This window comes from Cherax quadricarinatus, unplaced genomic scaffold (assembly GCF_038502225.1).
Source record: "Cherax quadricarinatus isolate ZL_2023a unplaced genomic scaffold, ASM3850222v1 Contig598, whole genome shotgun sequence".
Classification (NCBI taxonomy): Eukaryota; Metazoa; Arthropoda; class Malacostraca; order Decapoda; family Parastacidae; genus Cherax; species Cherax quadricarinatus.
The window spans coordinates 62,923-81,868 of NW_027195624.1; the positions used below are offsets into that span (position 1 = coordinate 62,923).

The window sequence follows — 18,946 nt, forward strand, 5'->3', positions numbered from 1 at the left end:
GGTGTGGGCACTCGTGACTCATGGTCGGGTGTTCCTAAACGTAAGAGAAAACTAATATTTTCCCGTGGCCAGGCCTCCGACTTCAGTAATGACGATGATTCTGACGTGGACTGTGATTTTATTGCGCTCGACGATCATTCGAATAGTGATAGTGAGGAAACATTCACCAGTGAAGCGTCGGTATGTTCGCCGCCGCATGCGCTCGGGTAGTGTACCCTATGCTGTGCCCAGGGGACGGAGTACATCCCGGAGTACATCCCGTGGCCCTACACCCGTTTTAGGTAGTGATAGTGAGGATGATGTGGCTACACTTGGCATGGATGGGCCACAGGCATCAGTGGATGGTGTTAGTGGGGCTGGTGGTGGTAGTGGCACCGCCATGCGTGACTCACTGTGCCACGCTGGGACCCACACTGCTGACTCGTCAGTTCAAGGACAAAGTGGAGCATCAGCCACCAGCCCGCCACAACCACAACCACCCGTACAACCAGCCTATGATGTCCAGTATCCACCAGCAAACCGTATCTGGGATTGGCAGCAAAATCCCAATTTTGTTCCCAGCCCTCACCACTTTGATGACTCTCAAAGTGGAATTCTACCTACCTGTCCCCTTGGAACCACGGCCAATGAACTGGAATTCTTTGAATTATTCTTTGACCAGCCATTGATCGAAATTATTGCCAGGGAAAGTAATAAGTATTTTCAGTACACCATGGCAAATACGATCTTATCACCACAGTCAAGACTACACAGGTGGAAAGAGACGACTGTTGCAGAAATGTATTTGCTTTTTGCAACAATAATGCTTATGCCTCACGTCTATAAGCATAATATAAAAGCATACTGGTCCACAGATCGGCTAATTTGTACCCCATCCTTCAGTGAAATAATACCAGTGAACAGGTTTATCTTACTGTTACGTATGTTGCACTTCTCTGACAAAACCAGGCCTGACAGAAGTGACAAAAGTTCAGGATATACTTTTATCCATTCAAGAATCTTGTAATTGACGAGTCTTTGATTTTGTTCAAAGGTAGACTGTCATTCAAGCAGTATATACCGAGCAAGAGGAACCGCTTTGGTATAAAATTGTTTGTACTCTGTGATTGTGACAGTGGCCTGGTGTTGGATATTGTTGTATACACAGGTAGTAAAACATTGAAAGATACCAAGATGTTATTGGGTATCTTAGGTGACGTAGTGAGAAACATGATGGCACCTTATCTTGGTAAGGGCCATACATTATATACCGATAACTGGTACACAAGCCCATTACTCAGTGATTTCATGCGAGTGAACAAGACAGATGTGTGTGGCACAGTGCGTTCTAATCGTAAACATATGCCCAGGCTCAATGCAGGTGTTCGTGGTGATGACGTGCAGGTGTTTACTGCCAATGACATCATGGCATTACGGTGGCATGACAAACGAGATGTCACATTGTTGACAACCATTCACCGTAATGAAATGCAAGACAGTGGCAAAGTTGATCGAGTGACTAATGAATGTATTCGAAAACCAGTGTCAGTGATTGATTATACACAAAACATGCGCTTGGTTGACAAGTGTGACATGCAGATTGGTTTTGTTGACTGTGTTCGTAAGAGTTACAAGTGGTACATGAAACTTTTCTTCCATCTCATGGACATTTCAATGCTGAATGCATATAATATGTACCAAATAAAGACTGGTAACAGACCACCGTATGGTGAATTTTGTTTGTCTGTTGTCAGACAACTCATAATGAAGTACCAGGTAACAACACCTGCAATACAACATGGTCCTCGAATTCATCACAATATACCCAAGCGTTTGAGGAGAGAAGGTGATCATTTCATAATACAGCTTCCTTCAACTCAAAAGAAATTTGCTCAGAAGAGATGCATTGTCTGTGCACAAACAAAATGACGGCAACAAAGACGCAAAGACACTCGGTTTATGTGTGAAGAATGTAAGGTGCCTCTGTGCATGGTGCCTCGTTTCAAGGAGTTCCACAAGCTCCAGCAGTTATAAAACCATGTCCAGTGATTGTAAATATGTAAATATATGATAGAACATTAGTATTATACAATATTTGTGCATGTTTATTGTAATAAACAACAGTGGTAAACAATAATATGATAATAACTTTAGTGCGGTTATTGTGTTCAATACAGTGAGTATATATATATCAATTATATACAGTATTGGTCTCTCAGGCCCCAAATGTTAGTAGGAATAGAAAAAAATTGGAAAAGAAAAGAAAAAACAACTAAAACAACAAAATAATATAATACGCGTATGTGGAATTCGTCGATGTTGCTGCCACCACATCATTTTCTATAAACTTCTTGGCACTGTATCTCGGTAAGTACTGATCAGATTCTAATTTTTTTTGTTTTATTACCTTCACAAAAATATGCTCTTTAATTCTGTAAGAAAAAATAATTTTTTTTTTCAAAATTTCTTGGACACTGGTGCGTGACTTCAGATTTTGGCCTTGGACCCTGAAAGGGTTAATAACTTCACAACAGCAGTAACAAACATTGACTGGCACACTGAGCTAGAAATCTATACAGATATTGACAAATGTTTTAATAATTTTCTAAAAAAGACCCAATACCTTTATAACAAGCACTGCCCTAAAAAAACTAAACAGATGACAGCTAAGAGACTGAACAGTCCCTGGCTAACACCCAGCATTCTCAAATCCATAAATACAAAACACCGATATGAAAAACAGTACAGAATGGGTCACATAACCAGAGACCAAACAAAACGTTACTCGTCAATCCTAACCAGCCTGATAAGAAGGGCAAAAAAATTGTATTATGAGAACAGATTATCCAACTTACGAGGTGATATAAAAAAGACCTGGAAGACCCTATCAGAAATTCTGGGAACAAAAAAGATATCACGACATAGCGAAATAAAATTAGCAAAATCAGATGAACCCCAACTCCCACCAACAGAAACAGCAAACAGACTCAATGATTTCTTCTCCACTATAGGTCAAAACCTTGCCAATAATATCCCAAGCTCAGATACCCCACCAAATGACTACCTCACTAGCAACTACCCGAACACACTGTTCCTAGCTCCGACTAACCCATGCGAAGTCTCCCTTATTATCAACGCACTGAAAAACAAAAAACAAGCGTCACAAGTACTATCACCAATCATTGCAACACTCTTTAACAAATCCATAGAGTTGAATAACTATAGGCCAATATCCAATTTACACCCTCTCTCAGAAATCTTCGAAAAATTAATTCATAAACGAATCTACTCCTACCTCATCTCCCATAACATTCTCAACCCCTGCCAATTTGGATTCAGGCCTAATAAAAATACTAATGATGCTATTATACACATGCTAGAACATATATACACTGCAATAGAGAAAAAAGAAGTCCCACTGGGGATCTTCATTGACTTACGTAAAGCTTTTGATACAGTTGACCATGACTTGCTCCACGTAAAATTGTCACACTATGGTATTAGAGGGCACTCCCTCAACTACCTCAAGTCTTACCTCAGCAACAGAAGCCAATATGTGTACGCAAATGGGGCAAGCTCTTCCGCACAACCAATTACAGTTGGTGTCCCACAGGGAAGTGTCCTTGGCCCTCTTCTCTTTCTCCTATACATAAATGACCTACCAAATTCTTCGCAATTACTCAAACCCACACTTTTTGCAGATGACACCACATACATCTTCTCTCACCCGAGCCCAGTCACGCTAGCCAATACTGTAAACACCGAATTACAGAAAATATCTACCTGGATGAGGACTAACAAACTTACACTAAACATTGACAAAACCTACTTCATTCAGTTTGGTAGCAGAGCTACAGATGTACCTCTTAACATAACGATAAACGGATCACCTATCACAAAGCTAACAGAGGGAAAATTCTTAGGAATCCACCTCGATAATAGACTCAAATTTCATACACATATACAACAAATTTCTAAGAAAATTTCCAAGACTGTAGGCATACTATCGAAGATACGGTACTATGTTCCACAGTCAGCCCTCCTGGCCCTTTATCACTCTCTTATTTACCCTTATCTTACCTATGGAATTTGTGCATGGGGCTCAACAACAACTAACCATCTCAGACCACTAATTACCCAACAAAAGGCTGCAGTTAGAATGATAACAAATTCTCACTACAGGCAGCACACTCCACCAATATTCAAAACACTCAACCTACTCACCATACAAAACATCCATACTTATTATTGCACTTATTACATACATAGAACACTTAACTCTGATATTAACCCTCCCCTCAAACATCTCCTTGCCAATCTCAACAGAACACATGACCATAATACAAGGCACAGATCACTCTTTGATGTTCCTCGTGTCCATCTCACGCTATGCAAAAACTCAATGCACATAAAAGGCCCTAAAATCTGGAATTCATTACCTGTAAATATAAAAGAAACACTACCTGTTTATAAATTCAAGTCTCTTCTCAAAGTTCACTTACTCACTCAAAACCAAATAAATACTGAATAACTGAACCATATAAATTGTATATCCTAAATGTTACTCACAGTTATATCACACAAATGTTAAACCTAACTTTGTTATTTTTTTTAAATACACTACCTAACAGAATACTCCATTCTACTGAATGAACAGCAGTGCATGTAACCATAGGACCTGTCTTTGTAATACTCATTTGTATTTTATAGTTATCTGTTTACAATAATGTCTTATCACTGATTTCATCATTGCTTAGTTAATCTTAAGTTAATTTTAAGCCAGCCCGTAATGCTATGCATATAAGTGGCTTTGGCATGCTGCTCTTACCTGTATTTTTTGTACCTCTGTTTGTATGCTAAAATTTCTAAATAAATAAATAAATAAATTCTCCTATCCCTGTCTTGGTGGGTTATATTAGAGAAAACGGAGTGTAGCACAGGACTAACTGTGATATACACTCATACTCCACCATAAACATGAAACAAAAAAGTTATTTTCTCTCTATAGATTATCACACATAGCAGCATATGTGTAGAGAATCTAGGATAACCCCAAAAAAGTCAACGTGGCTTATTTTTAGCACCTGGCTTGGGTTAGCCATATATGATTTTTGGCAAATATTCGATTCCCAGCCAGGGTAGAAACATTAGGTGTGTTTCTTTACACCTGTTGTCTATGTTTACCCATCAGTAAATGGGTACCTGGGTGTTAGCCGACTAGTGTGGGTGTTATCCTGGGACACTGACCTAATTTTTTTGAAATACTCTGCATAACAAGCGGCTTTCTATATAGTAGTATGTCACTGATGTCAGCTAGGCCAGTATACCTTGTACATGTACGTGTAGTAAATAAAGATATTATTATTATTATTATTATTATTATTATTATTATTATTATTATTATTATTATTATTATTATTATTATATTATTTTCTCAGTTGTTTGTTGGGTTATCTTATTCAAATTTGGGCAATGTATGATGGAAAGGTACTTCTTCACGTACACCAAAAATGAAAGAAATCAAACCATAAATAGCGGAGTTCACTTCTCAGCCATTAGCGGCCGCTTAGCGGTATATTTTTGTATGGTTGTTATGGTTATATTCTCATTTTTTCGGCCTCATTTGATAGAATGAAAAATACATTACAGAAATAGATATGATTTTGATTGCTTTCATGACGAAAAGTACCTTGAAATTGCGCTCACAGTAGCGAAAATGTTCTATTCTTTAGCGAAGCTCAAGAGTAAACAAATGACGTCACCGTCTAATACCTGTCCGCCTGCCAGTCCAAATTCCAGTACGGACTCACGAATGGCTTGACATTATTTATACAACTATTACAATAATGCAGCAGTCTGCATAACAGTAAATCTACTTTTTTGTGAATAAAACTTCCAAATGAAAAGCAAGAGTAATACAAGAGGGACATGTAGCCATGACTAATGAACAGAAAAATTTTTATTTTAGTGCCAGGAATGTCTGCATTGTTTATTCTGGATCCTATTTTGAAATTGGCATCTGTTGAAATTTGTGTGAAATCAGCCAAATTGCCAATTTCTGACCACTTTATTGGGTAGTTGAAATAAGTGAATGGGCAGTTTCTTGTACTTAGTTGACAGACTTAGAAGTAAATAAGTTTATTCAGGTATACATAAATACAGTTACATAGATTATCATACATAGCAGTGTATGTATAGAGAACCTAGGATAAGCCAGAAAAGTCAGACAAAGTGACTTATTTCCAGTACCTGGCTTGGGCTTGCCATATAATATTTTTGGTGAATATTTTTTTTTCTCGGTTGTTTGTTGGGCTATCTCATTGAAACTTGGGCAATGTATGATGGAAAGATGCTTCTTAACGTACAACAAAAATAAAAAAAGACGGACGATAAATAAGGGAGTTAACTTCTCAGCCTCTTGCAGTATATTTTTGTATGGTTTTTATGGTTGTATTCTCATTTTTTTGGATTCATTTGATAGAATGGAAGATATATTACAGAAATAGACATGATTTTGATTGCTTTCATGACAAAAAGTACCTTGAAATTGAGCTCAAAGTAGCGAAAATGTTCGATTTTTGCCGATGTTCAATGAACTGTGTAAGTCAAGTTGGTTAATTTTATTAAGTGTATTCTAACCTAACCACTCTGTAATTTGGCAAACTCAGTAATCCGGCACACTACAGGTCCCAATGATGCCGGATTTGTGATGGAGGACCTGTACCTCCTTAATTAATCTGATAGACTACCTGAGAACTTAAAAGTCATTAGGGAATCTCATAGGTATGGTGACCCAGACTTGCAAAAGGTATTCAGTACATTTAACCATAATATATTACGTATATATAAGAAACTACAAGCTATCAGCATAGGTCCTACCTGAGAAACAGGAAACAAATTGTCAAGATTAATAATACAGAATTAGAACCCCTGCTGATAACATGTGGAATTCCTCAAGGTAGTGTTCTGGGTTCCTTACTAACTTTATATTATGTGATAAGATTTGTTCAGATTTATAACCTGGAGGGCTATCCAACTGGGTAAACCCAAGAATCTAAGTGCAACATTGGGGATTGTCTTATTTCCATTGGGGTCCTTCAATCTTGTCTTCCCAGGATGCAACTCACACCAGTCAACTAACACTCACTGCTAGGTGAACAGGGAACAGAAAGTTTCTACCCACGCCAGAAATTGAACCACGGACACTCAATGTGTGTGAGGAGTCTAGAACTAGACTCCTGCCACAAACAGTAGACAACAAACTATGTATTGCTACACCTTGGGAAAATAAGAAATCATACTCTTTGGCATGAAAAGTGAACTGAAAAGGGTAAATACTTTTAATGTTTAGTGTAATGGGGAACCCATCACTTCAGTTTCTTCAGTGAAATATTTGGGAATTCCTTTTGACCAAAGCATGTTAGAACTGATAGTGAACAGTGTAGTAAAAAAAAGTGTATGCCAGGCTAAAGTTCCTCTACAGACAGGCATAGTGTATACCTGGTAAGTAAGACACATGCAACAGTTAAGCATCTTTACTTCAAATTATTATTATTTCAAAACATTTCACCTACACAATAGGCTTCTTCAGTCAAGTACAGAAAAGTTGGCAGGAGCAGTAGCGATGTGAAGACAATGTAATCAGTCCATCAACCTTGAAGATGTAGTTTTGAGGTGGTCAGTCCCTCAGCCTGGAGAAGAGTTTTGTTCCAAAAGTTAAATGTTTCAGAATAAATATACTCAAGTGTTGCATACGTGTCTTACTTACCAAACTGTTGGTAGTATTATATACCATTTTGATATTCACAGTGTTTACCTATTGAGGCTTGCTGGACCCTATGTCCAGTGGCCCGGTAGCCTGGTGGCTAAAGCTCCCGCTTCACACAGAGGGCCTGGGTTCGATTCCCGGCGGGTGGAAACATTTCGACACATTTCCTTACGCTTGTTGTCCTGTTCACCTAGCAGCAAATAGGTACCTGGGTGTTAGTGACTGGTGTGGGTTGCATCCTGGGGGACAAGATTGAGGACCCCAATGGAAATAAGTTAGACAGTCCTCAATGACGCACTGACTTTCTTGGGTTATCTTGGGTGGCTAACCCTCCGGGGTTAAAAATCCAAACAAAATCTTATCTCTTATCTTATCTGTCTTGCTCTTACACAATGTCATGTAGATTATTCTTATTCATGGTACTGTACTCTGCCTTCAAGAAAGTGAAAGACTACAAATTACCCATTACAAAATGGTGAGATTCATCCTGGACCCGAGTCCAAGAGATGTAGGCCAGGATGAAAGACAACTGGATATGATGAATGTTGAAGACAGAGTAAAGCAACTGAAGTTAGATCACATTATAAAATAGTTCACAATTTTTTTTTTTTTTTTTTTTTTTCAACAAGTCGGCCGTCTCCCACCGAGGCAGGGTGACCCAAAAAAGAAAGAAAATCCCCAAAAAGAAAATACTTTCATCATCATTCAACACTTTCACCACACTCGCACATTATCACTGTTTTTGCAGAGGTGCTCAGAATACAACAGTCTAGAAGCATACACATATAAAGATACACAACATATCCCTCCAAACTGCCAATATCCCAAACCCCTCCTTTAAAGTGCAGGCATTGTACTTCCCATTTCCAGGACTCAAGTCCGACTATATGAAAATAACCGGTTTCCCTGAATCCCTTCACTAAATATTACCCTGCTCACACTCCAACAGATCGTCAGGTCCCAAGTACCATTCGTCTCCATTCACTCCTATCTAACACGCTCACGCACGCTTGCTGGAAGTCCAAGCCCCTTACCCACAAAACCTCCTTTATCCCCTCTCTCCAACCCTTTCGAGGACGACCCCTACCCCGCCTTCCTTCCCCTATAGATTTATATGCTTTCCATGTCATTCTACTTTGATCCATTCTCTCTAAATGACCAAACCACCTCAACAACCCCTCTTCTGCCCTCTGACTAATACTTTTATTAACTCCACACCTTCTCCTAATTTCCACACTCCGAATTTTCTGCATAATATTTACACCACACATTGCCCTTAAACAGGACATCTCCACTGCCTCCAACCGTCTCCTCGCTGCTGCATTTACCACCCAAGCTTCACACCCATATAAGAGTGTTGGTACTACTATACTTTCATACATTCCCTTCTTTGCCTCCATAGATAACGTTTTTTGACTCCACATATACCTCAACGCACCACTTACCTTTTTTCCCTCATCAATTCTATGATTAACCTCATCCTTCATAAATCCATCCGCCGACACGTCAACTCCCAAGTATCTGAAAACATTCACTTCTTCCATACTCCTCCTCCCCAATTTGATATCCAATTTTTCTTTATCTAAATCATTTGACACCCTCATCACCTTACTCTTTTCTATGTTCACTTTCAACTTTCTACCTTTACACACATTCCCAAACTCATCCACTAACCTTTGCAATTTTTCTTTAGAATCTCCCATAAGCACAGTATCATCAGCAAAAAGTAACTGTGTCAATTCCCATTTTGAATTTGATTCCCCATAATTTAATCCCACCCCTCTCCCAAACACCCTAGCATTTACTTCCTTTACAACCCCATCTATAAATATATTAAACAACCATGGTGACATTACACATCCCTGTCTAAGACCTACTTTTACCGGGAAGTAGTCTCCCTCTCTTCTACACACCCTAACCTGAGCCTCACTATCCTCATAAAAACTCTTTACAGCATTTAATAACTTACCACCTATTCCATATACTTGCAACATCTGCCACATTGCTCCTCTATCCACTCTATCATATGCCTTTTCTAAATCCATAAATGCAATAAAAACTTCCCTATCTTTATCTAAATACTGTTCACATATATGCTTCAATGTAAACACCTGATCTACACATCCCCTACCCACTCTAAAACCTCCTTGCTCATCCGCAATCCTACATTCTGTCTTACCTCTAATTCTTTCAATTATAACCCTACCGTACACTTTTCCTGGTATACTCAGTAAGCTTATTCCTCTATAATTTTTACAGTCTCTTTTGTCCCCTTTCCCTTTATATAAAGGGACTATACATGCTCTCTGCCAATCCCTAGGTACCTTCCCCTCTTTCATACATTTATTAAACAAAAGTACCAACCACTCCAACACTATATCCCCCCCTGCTTTTAACATGATCCCATCAGTTCCAGCTGCTTTACCCCCTTTCATTTTACGTAATGCCTCACGTACCTCCCCCACACTTACATTCTGCTCTTCTTCACTCCTAAAAGATGGTATACCTCCCTGACCAGTGCATGAAATTACTGCCTCTGTTTCTTCCTTAACATTTAAAAGTTCCTCAAAATATTCTCGCCATCTACCCAATACCTCCATCTCCCCATCTACTAACTCCCCTACTCTGTTTTTAACTGACAAATCCATATTTTCCCTAGGCTTTCTTAACTTGTTTAACTCACTCCAAAATTTTTTCTTATTTTCATTAAAATTTCTTGACAGTGCCTCTCCCACTCTATCATCTGCTCTCCTTTTGCACTCTCTCACCACTCTCTTTACCTTTCTTTTACTCTCCATATACTCTGCTCTTCTTATAACACTTCTGCTTTGTAAAAACCTCTCATAAGCTACCTTTTTCTCTTTTATCACACCCTTTACTTCATCATTCCACCAATCACTCCTCTTTCCTCCTGCCCCCACCCTCCTATAACCACAAACTTCTGCCCCACATTCTAATACTGCATTTTTAAAACTATTCCAACCCTCTTCAACCCCCCCACTACTCATCTTTGCACTAGCCCACCTTTCTGCCAATAGTCGCTTATATCTCGCCCGAACTTCCTCCTCCCTTAGTTTATACACTTTCACCTCCCTCTTACTTGTTGTTGCCACCTTCCTCTTTTCCCATCTACCTCTTACTCTAACTGTAGCTACAACTAAATAATGATCCGATATATCAGTTGCCCCTCTATAAACATGTACATCCTGGAGCCTACCCATCAACCTTTTATCCACCAATACATAATCTAATAAACTACTTTCATTACGTGCTACATCATACCTTGTATATTTATTTATCCTCTTTTTCATAAAATATGTATTACTTATTACCAAATTTCTTTCTACACATAGCTCAATTAAAGGCTCCCCATTTACATTTACCCCTGGCACCCCAAATTTACCTACTACTCCTTCCATAACATTTTTACCCACTTTAGCATTGAAATCCCCAACCACCATTACTCTCACACTTGATTCAAAACTCCCCACGCATTCACTCAACATTTCCCAAAATCTCTCTCTCTCCTCTACACTTCTCTCTTCTCCAGGTGCATACACGCTTATTATAACCCACTTTTCACATCCAATCTTTATTTTACTCCACATAATCCTTGAATTAATACATTTATAGTCCCTCTTTTCCTGCCATAGCTTATCCTTCAACATTATTGCTACTCCTTCTTTAGCTCTAACTCTATTTGAAACCCCTGACCTAATCCCATTTATTCCTCTCCACTGAAACTCTCCCACCCCCTTCAGCTTTGTTTCACTTAAAGCCAGGACATCCAGCTTCTTCTCATTCATAACATCCACAATCATCTCTTTCTTATCATCTGCACAACATCCACGCAATCACAATCAGTGTCCAAAATATCTTACTGTCAAGTTTATAAAGGTTGGGAACCAAAACCAGTACGGTACTTGGAAGTCAACACTATTTTGTAGTACCTACAGTAGGTGGTCAGGCCTCAAACACTTTTTTTTACTTTACAGAAATAAAAAGAGTGAAATGGATTGCCTGAACATGTCAACTTTTTTTGGGGTTATCCTAGGTAATTTACACTACATACAATAATTGTACTTATGTGTACCTGTGCCTAAATAAACTTACTAAAGCCTGTTCTAGTATGAGCCAGTTCAGGAAGAGAAATAAAAGGTACCTCATGAATGAAGCTACAGAAAGGGAGGAGAGTAATTTCTTGTCTAGTTAACACTAGTGTAATTATTATTGTAAGCTGATCTTCTCTATTTAATGTTCTTATAAATAACTCGGTTCACATTATTTCTATTGCACCTCTACTTATTGTAACTGATTTTCACACAACTGAGTTACTTAGGTGTTTAAATTTTTATGGTTATAAATCATGAGCAATTTATACTCTATCCTAAGAGCTAGTCTTTAAATAATAAGATATTAAAAGGACTTTTTTAGATTATCTTAGGTAATTTACACAAATGTTCTTAATATGAGGAAGGAGCTTGGTATTTCTAGTATCAATGATAGGACTGTTGAGATTAACACTGTACTCGGTATTAGAAGATAAGATTAAGATAAGATAAGATTTCGTTCGGATTTTTAACCCCGGAGGGTTAGCCACCCAGGATAACCCAAGAAAGTCAGTGCGTCATCGAGGACTGTAACTTATTTCCATTGGGGTCCTTAATCTTGTCCCCCAGGATGCGACCCACACCAGTCGACTAACACCCAGGTACCTATTTGCTGCTAGGTGAACAGGACAACAGGTGTAAGGAAACATGTCGAAATGTTTCCACCCGCCGGGAATCGAACCCAGGCCCTTCGTGTGTGAAGCGGGAGCTTTAGCCACCAGGCCACCGGGCCACCATGTTAAGAAATGAACCAGACTCTGTCACAACGAATCTTACCAAGTGTCTAGAGGTAAATACACACAGAATGGAGTGTGAAAACGTGTAATTGCATTAAGTTTTATAACCTGCATGAACTGTATCACTGTAGGTAACAAGAGCATTTCACCCCTCCATAGAAGATATGTTCATTTAATATCACATACCTGCAAGTCCCTCCCAAGAAGCTCAGTGCTAGTAATCCCTTCCTTAAATCACTTGTTAAAGCAACTGCTCAAGAAGAAATTTCTCACCTAGCTGGTAGTAAGTTATCACAAGTTATATACACTGATGGATCTAAACAGGAGTCTTCTAACAGGGCTGCATCTGCTCTTGTTGCCACCTCCCTAGTTAAGAACCATAGTCAATTTGTTGAGTTAGGCATAAGAATTAACAACTGGGCGTCTACATTGCAAACTGAATTGTTTGCAATCCTAATGACGCTAAAGCTAACCTATGACACTGAGCTTGACTCTATTATCATTACTGATTCTATGTCATCATATAATGACTCCAACAATATGCTCACTGGAGAAGTCAGGAATAGATACTCAAAAATCAGGGACAAGGGAATTAATGTACAATTGCTATGGATCCCATCACACATTGGATTACTCCTTCATGATAAAGTTGATATGTTAGCCAAGAAAAGTACCCAGAAGGAGAATGCAGAAAATAATTTTAGTATAACTGCGTCTAGCATTAGGAATAATATTAGGAGAGAAGTAAATAATGAAAATGATTGTTATAGGAATACAGTTAGAAGCCTGAGTAGATCTATAACCCACTATGATAACATGAACGTAGATAAGTATGTTTATGGAGCAACTTGCAATGTGAAAAGACTGACTGATGTTGTAGTGGCCAGACTTAGGCTTGGTTACAAGTACTTCTGGCAGTTTGGGAGACACACAGATGATGGTCAAACTAAATGTAAATTATGTGATCAGGCATATGGTCACTGTCTTGAACACTATGTGCTTAATTGTCCACTTATTGAGGAATACAGAGACAGGCAGTATAATAACCTATGTGACATGTCAAGATGTCTTATTAATGAAAATAAGATACCAGATAAACTAAGCAAATTTCCAAAATTTGCTAGTAACAGATAAGTGAACTGTATATATGTAGATATAAATCCATATGTACACCTGTTAACCCTTTTGGGGCCTAGTTCCTAGGTCTTTTGTGTATCCGTATGATAATGGTACTTACATGTAACTGTACCTAAATAAACTTACTAGCTGGTTGCTACTGCCTCAGATGGTGTTCACTAGCTGGTTGCTACTGTCTCAGATGGTCTTCACTAGCTGGTTGCTACTGCCTCAGATGGTCTTCATGGTGATAATTTATGATAAACTCAGTGTACAAGTTTTTATTTATCCAGCAAGTGTCTCCATCTGTTGTTGAACTAACTACATTGATAATAGAAAATGTGCCTCAAAAATGGTTAACTTTAACATTATTGTTAAGATAAGTAAGTTTTTTCAGGTATACATAAATACAGTTACATAGATTATTATACATAGATTATCATACATAGCAGCATATGTGTAGAGAACCTGGGATAACACAAAAAAGTCAAAGTGACTTATTTCCATTGAGTTCCTTTTAATACATTATTATTATATTATAGAGGAGATAATATCTTATTATTTTATTATAAAGGAGATAATATCTTATTATTATACTATAAAGGAGATATACTAGATATAAGGTGAAATTAGTTATATATACACGTGTGTTAGCTAAGAAAAAAAATAGAAAAAATCATTCTCCTCCCTTTCTGTAGCTACATTCATCAGGCACCTTTTGGTACTCTTCTTGAACTGGTTCATGCTATGACTGGCTTTGACATGTGCAGGTAGTCTGTTCCATTACTTTATTGCTGTACAATGAAAGGTGTTTGAAGCCTGGCCACTGACTGTGGTTACTACAAAGTTATGCACTCTCCCCCTAGTGCTATGATTACTTGGGTTCCCAACCTTGACAAAATTGTCAGCAAGGTATTCTGGACACTTTGTGAGCAATTTTATAAACATAAATTAGCTTCAGTTGTTTTACTCTGTCTTCAACATTCAGCATATCCAACTGCTGTAATTCATTCTGCCCTACATGCTCTCTTGGACCCAGCCCTACATGCTCTCTTGGACCCAGCCCTACATGCTCTCTTGGACCCAGCCCTACATGCTCTCTTGGACCCAGCCCTACATGCTCTCTTGGACCCAGCCCTACATGCTCTCTTGGACCCAGCCCTACGTGCTCTCTTGGACCCAGCCCTACATGCTCTCTTGGACCCAGCCCTAAATGCTCTCTTGGACCCAGCCCTACATGCTCTCTTGGACCCAGCCCTACATGCTCTCTTGGACCCAGCCCTACATGCTCTCTTGGACCCAGCCCTACATGCTCTCTTGGACCCAGCCCTACATGCTCTTTTGGACCCAGCCCTACATGCTCTCTTGGACCCAGCCCTACATGCTCTCTTGGACCCAGCCCTACATGCTCTCTTGGACCCAGCCCTACATGCTCTCTTGGACCCAGCCCTACATGCTCTCTTGGACCCAGCCCTACATGCTCTCTTGGACCCAGCCCTACATGCTCTCTTGGACCCAGCCCTACATGCTCTCTTGGACCCAGCCCTACATGCTCTCTTGGACCCAGCCCTACATGCTCTCTTGGACCCAGCCCTACATGCTCTCTTGGACCCAGCCCTACATGCTCTCTTCGACCCAGTCCTACATGCTCTCTTGGACCCAGCCCTACATGCTCTCTTGGACCCAGCCCTACATGCTCTCTTGGACCCAGCCCTACATGCTCTCTTGGACCCAGCCCTACATGCTCTCTTGGACCCAGACCTACATGTTCTCTTGGACCCAGGCCTACATGTTCTCTTGGAGTTTACCTGGAGAGAGTTACGGGGGTCAACGCCCCCGCGGCCCGGTCTGTGACCAGGCCTCCTGGTGGATCAGAGCCTGATCAACCAGGCTGTTGCTGCTGGCTGCACGCAAACCAACGTACGAGCCACAGCCCGGGCTGGTCAGGAACCGACTTTAGGTGCTTGTCCAGTGCCAGCTTGAAGACTGCCAGGGGTCTGTTGGTAATCCCCCTTATGTATGCTGGGAGGCAGTTGAACAGTCTCGGGCCCCTGACACTTATTGTATGGTCTCTTAACGTGCTAGTGACACCCCTGCTTTTCATTGGGGGATGTTGCATCGTCTGCCAAGTCTTTTGCTTTCGTAGTGAGTGATTTTCGTGTGCAAGTTCGGTACTAGTCCCTCTAGGATTTTCCAGGTGTATATAATCATGTATCTCTCCCGCCTGCATTCCAGGGAATACAGGTTTAGGAACCTCAAGCGCTCCCAGTAATTGAGGTGTTTTATCTCCGTTATGCTCGTCGTGAAGGTTCTCTGTACATTTTCTAGGTCAGCAATTTCACCTGCCTTGAAAGGTGCTGTTAGTGTGCAGCAATATTCCAGCCTAGATAGAACAAGTGACCTGAAGAGTGTCATCATGGGCTTGGCCTCCCTAGTTTTGAAGGTTCTCATTATCCATCCTGTCATTTTTCTAGCAGATGCGATTGATACAATGTTATGGTCGTTGAAGGTGAGATCCTCCGACATGATCTCTCCCAGGTCTTTGACGTTGGTGTTTCGCTCTATTTTGTGGCCAGAATTTGTTTTGTACTCTGATGAAGATTTAATTTCCTCGTGTTTACCATATCTGAGTAATTGAAATTTCTCATCGTTGAACTTCATATTATTTTCTACAGCCCACTGAAAGATTTGGCTGATGTCCGCCTGGAGCCTTGCAGTGTCTGCAATGGAAGACACTGTCATGCAGATTCGGGTGTCATCTGCAAAGGAAGACACGGTGCTGTGGCTGACATCCTTGTCTATGTCAGATATGAGGATGAGGAACAAGATGGGAGTGAGTACTGTGCCTTGTGGAACAGAGTTTTTCACCGTAGCTGCCTCGGACTTTACTCTGTTGACGACTACTCTCTGTGTTCTGTTAGTGAGGAAATTATAGATCCATCGACCGACTTTTCCTGTTATTCCTTTAGCACGCATTTTGTGCGCTATTACGCCATGGTCACACTTGTCGAAGGCTTTTGCAAAGTCTGTATATATTACATCTGCATTCTTTTTGTCTTCTAGTGCATCTAGGACCTTGTCGTAGTGATCCAATAGTTGAGACAGACAGGAGCGACCTGTTCTAAACCCATGTTGCCCTGGGTTGTGTAACTGATGGGTTTCTAGATGGGTGGTGATCTTGCTTCTTAGGACCCTTTCAAAGATTTTTATGATATGGGATGTTAGCGCTATCGGTCTGTAGTTCTTTGTTGTTGCTTTACTGCCCCCTTTTTGGAGTGGGGCTATGTCTGTTGTTTTTAGTAACTGTGGGACAACCCCCGTGTCCATGCTCTCTCTCCATAGGATGGAAAAGGCTTGTGGTAGGGGCTTCTTGCAGTTCTTGATGAACACGGAGTTCCATGAGTCTGGCCCTGGGGCAGAGTGCATGGGCATGTCATTTATCGCCTGTTCGAAGTCATTTGGCGTCAGGATAACATCGGTTAGGCTTGTGTTAACCAAATTTTGTGGCTCTCTCATAAAAAAATTAATTTTGATCTTCGACTCTCAGTCTGGTTAGCGGCTTGCTAAAAACTGAGTCATATTGGGACTTGAGTAGCTCACTCATTTCCTTGCTGTCATCTGTGTAGGACCCATCTTGTTTAAGTAGGGGCCCATTACTGGACGTTGTTCTCGACTTTGATTTGGCATAGGAGAAGAAATACTTTGGGTTTCTTTCGATTTCATTTATGGCTTTTAGTTCTTCCCGCGTTTCCTGACTCCTATAAGATTCCTTTAGCTTAAGTTCGATGCTTGCTATTTCTCTGACCAGTGTCTCCTTACGCATTTCAGATATATTGACCTCTTTTTGCCGCTCTGTTATTCTTTTCCGTCGCCTGTAAAGGGAGCGCCTGTCTCTTTCTATTTTACATCTACTCCTCCTTTTTCTTAGAGGAATAAGCCTTGTGCATACATCGAGTGCCACCAAGTTAATCTGTTCTAGGCATAAGTTGGGGTCTGTGTTGCTTAGTATATCTTCCCAGCTTATATCGGTTAGGACTTGGTTTACTTGGTCCCACTTTATGTTTTTGTTATTGAAGTTGAATTTGGTGAATGCTCCCTCGTGACTAATCTCATTATGTCGGTCTGGGGCTCCACACATACATGTCTGAACCTCAATTATGTTGTGATCTGAGTATATTGTTTTTGATATGGTGACATTTCTTATCAGATCATCACTGTTAGTGAAGATGAGGTCTAGTGTATTCTCCAGTCTAGTAGGCTCTATTATTTGCTGGTTTAAATTGAATTTTGTGCAGAGATTTAAAAGCTCGTGTGAGTATGAGTTTTCATCAAAGCTGCCTCCTGGTGCTATTACTGCAACAATATTATTTGCTATATTCCTCCATTTTAGGTGCCTTAAGTTGAAATCCCCCAGGAGCAAGATGTTGGGTGCAGGAGCTGGAAGATTTTCCAGACAGTGGTCAATTTTTAACAGCTGTTCCTGGAATTGCTGGGATGTTGCATCCTGAGGCTTGTAGACTACCACAATGACTAGGTTTTGGTTCTCGACCTTTACTGCTAAAACTTCCACTACATCATTTGAGGCATTAAGCAGTTCTGTGCAAACAAGTGACTCTGCAATGTACAGGCCAACCCTCCCCTTTTGCCTGTTCACTCTGTCACATCTGTATAGGTTGTAACCTGGGATCCATATTTCGTTGCCCAAGTGATCCTTTATGTGGGTCTCAGTGAAAGCTGCGGACATTGCCTTTGCCTCTGCAAGCAGTCCACGGATGAAAGGTATTTTGTTGTTGTTGGCTTTAGACCCTGTATATTTGCAAAGAAGAATGTCATCGGACTGGTGGTATTGTTGGTACTGGGGGGGGGGGGTTCCGGCATTAGTATCTGTATCTGTTGGTTTGGAGTGGAGGCCATCGACTGTGGTTCCACTCCAGGAATGACTGGATTTGGTGTACGATTTCTGCCATTTCCTGCCAGTTTTTTTTCCTTCCTGGCACTAAAAAACCTCTCCCTCTTGAGTGGCTGTGGCTACCCAGGTTTTCCCATGGCCTGGATGTTTTGTATCTTTTTGTCCCCTTTAGATGGTGTGCCTGGCAATTTAAGTTATAGCACAGTCTTTCCTGTACTGAAGAGGTACACATTTCAGGGTGAAAAAGCTTACAGGAAGGGAGTTTGCATTTTCCTGTTGTCATATGGGCACGGCATTTTCTAGGGTGGTCATAGTTGCACGTCCCGTC

At 40.3% G+C, this 18,946-nt stretch overlaps 1 protein-coding gene across 4 annotated transcripts in view; it reads right to left on the reverse strand.

The window, feature by feature from the left end:
* LOC128684659 (mitochondrial pyruvate carrier 2) overlaps positions 1-14,026 on the reverse strand; it is a 61,124-nt gene extending 47,098 nt beyond the window's left edge. Inside the window, exons 1-2 of one of the 4 annotated variants that reach the window (XM_070080552.1) lie at positions 13,857-14,026; positions 12,867-12,959 (exon numbers count right to left, since the gene is read on the reverse strand). The gene's annotated coding sequence lies outside the window, so the exon portion shown is untranslated. Of the gene's footprint in view, positions 1-12,866; positions 12,960-13,766 lie in introns of all 4 variants that reach the window. The other 3 variants (XM_070080551.1, XM_070080553.1, XM_070080549.1) reach the window with 3 other exon arrangements.
* Between the last annotated feature and the right edge of the window lie 4,920 nt (positions 14,027-18,946).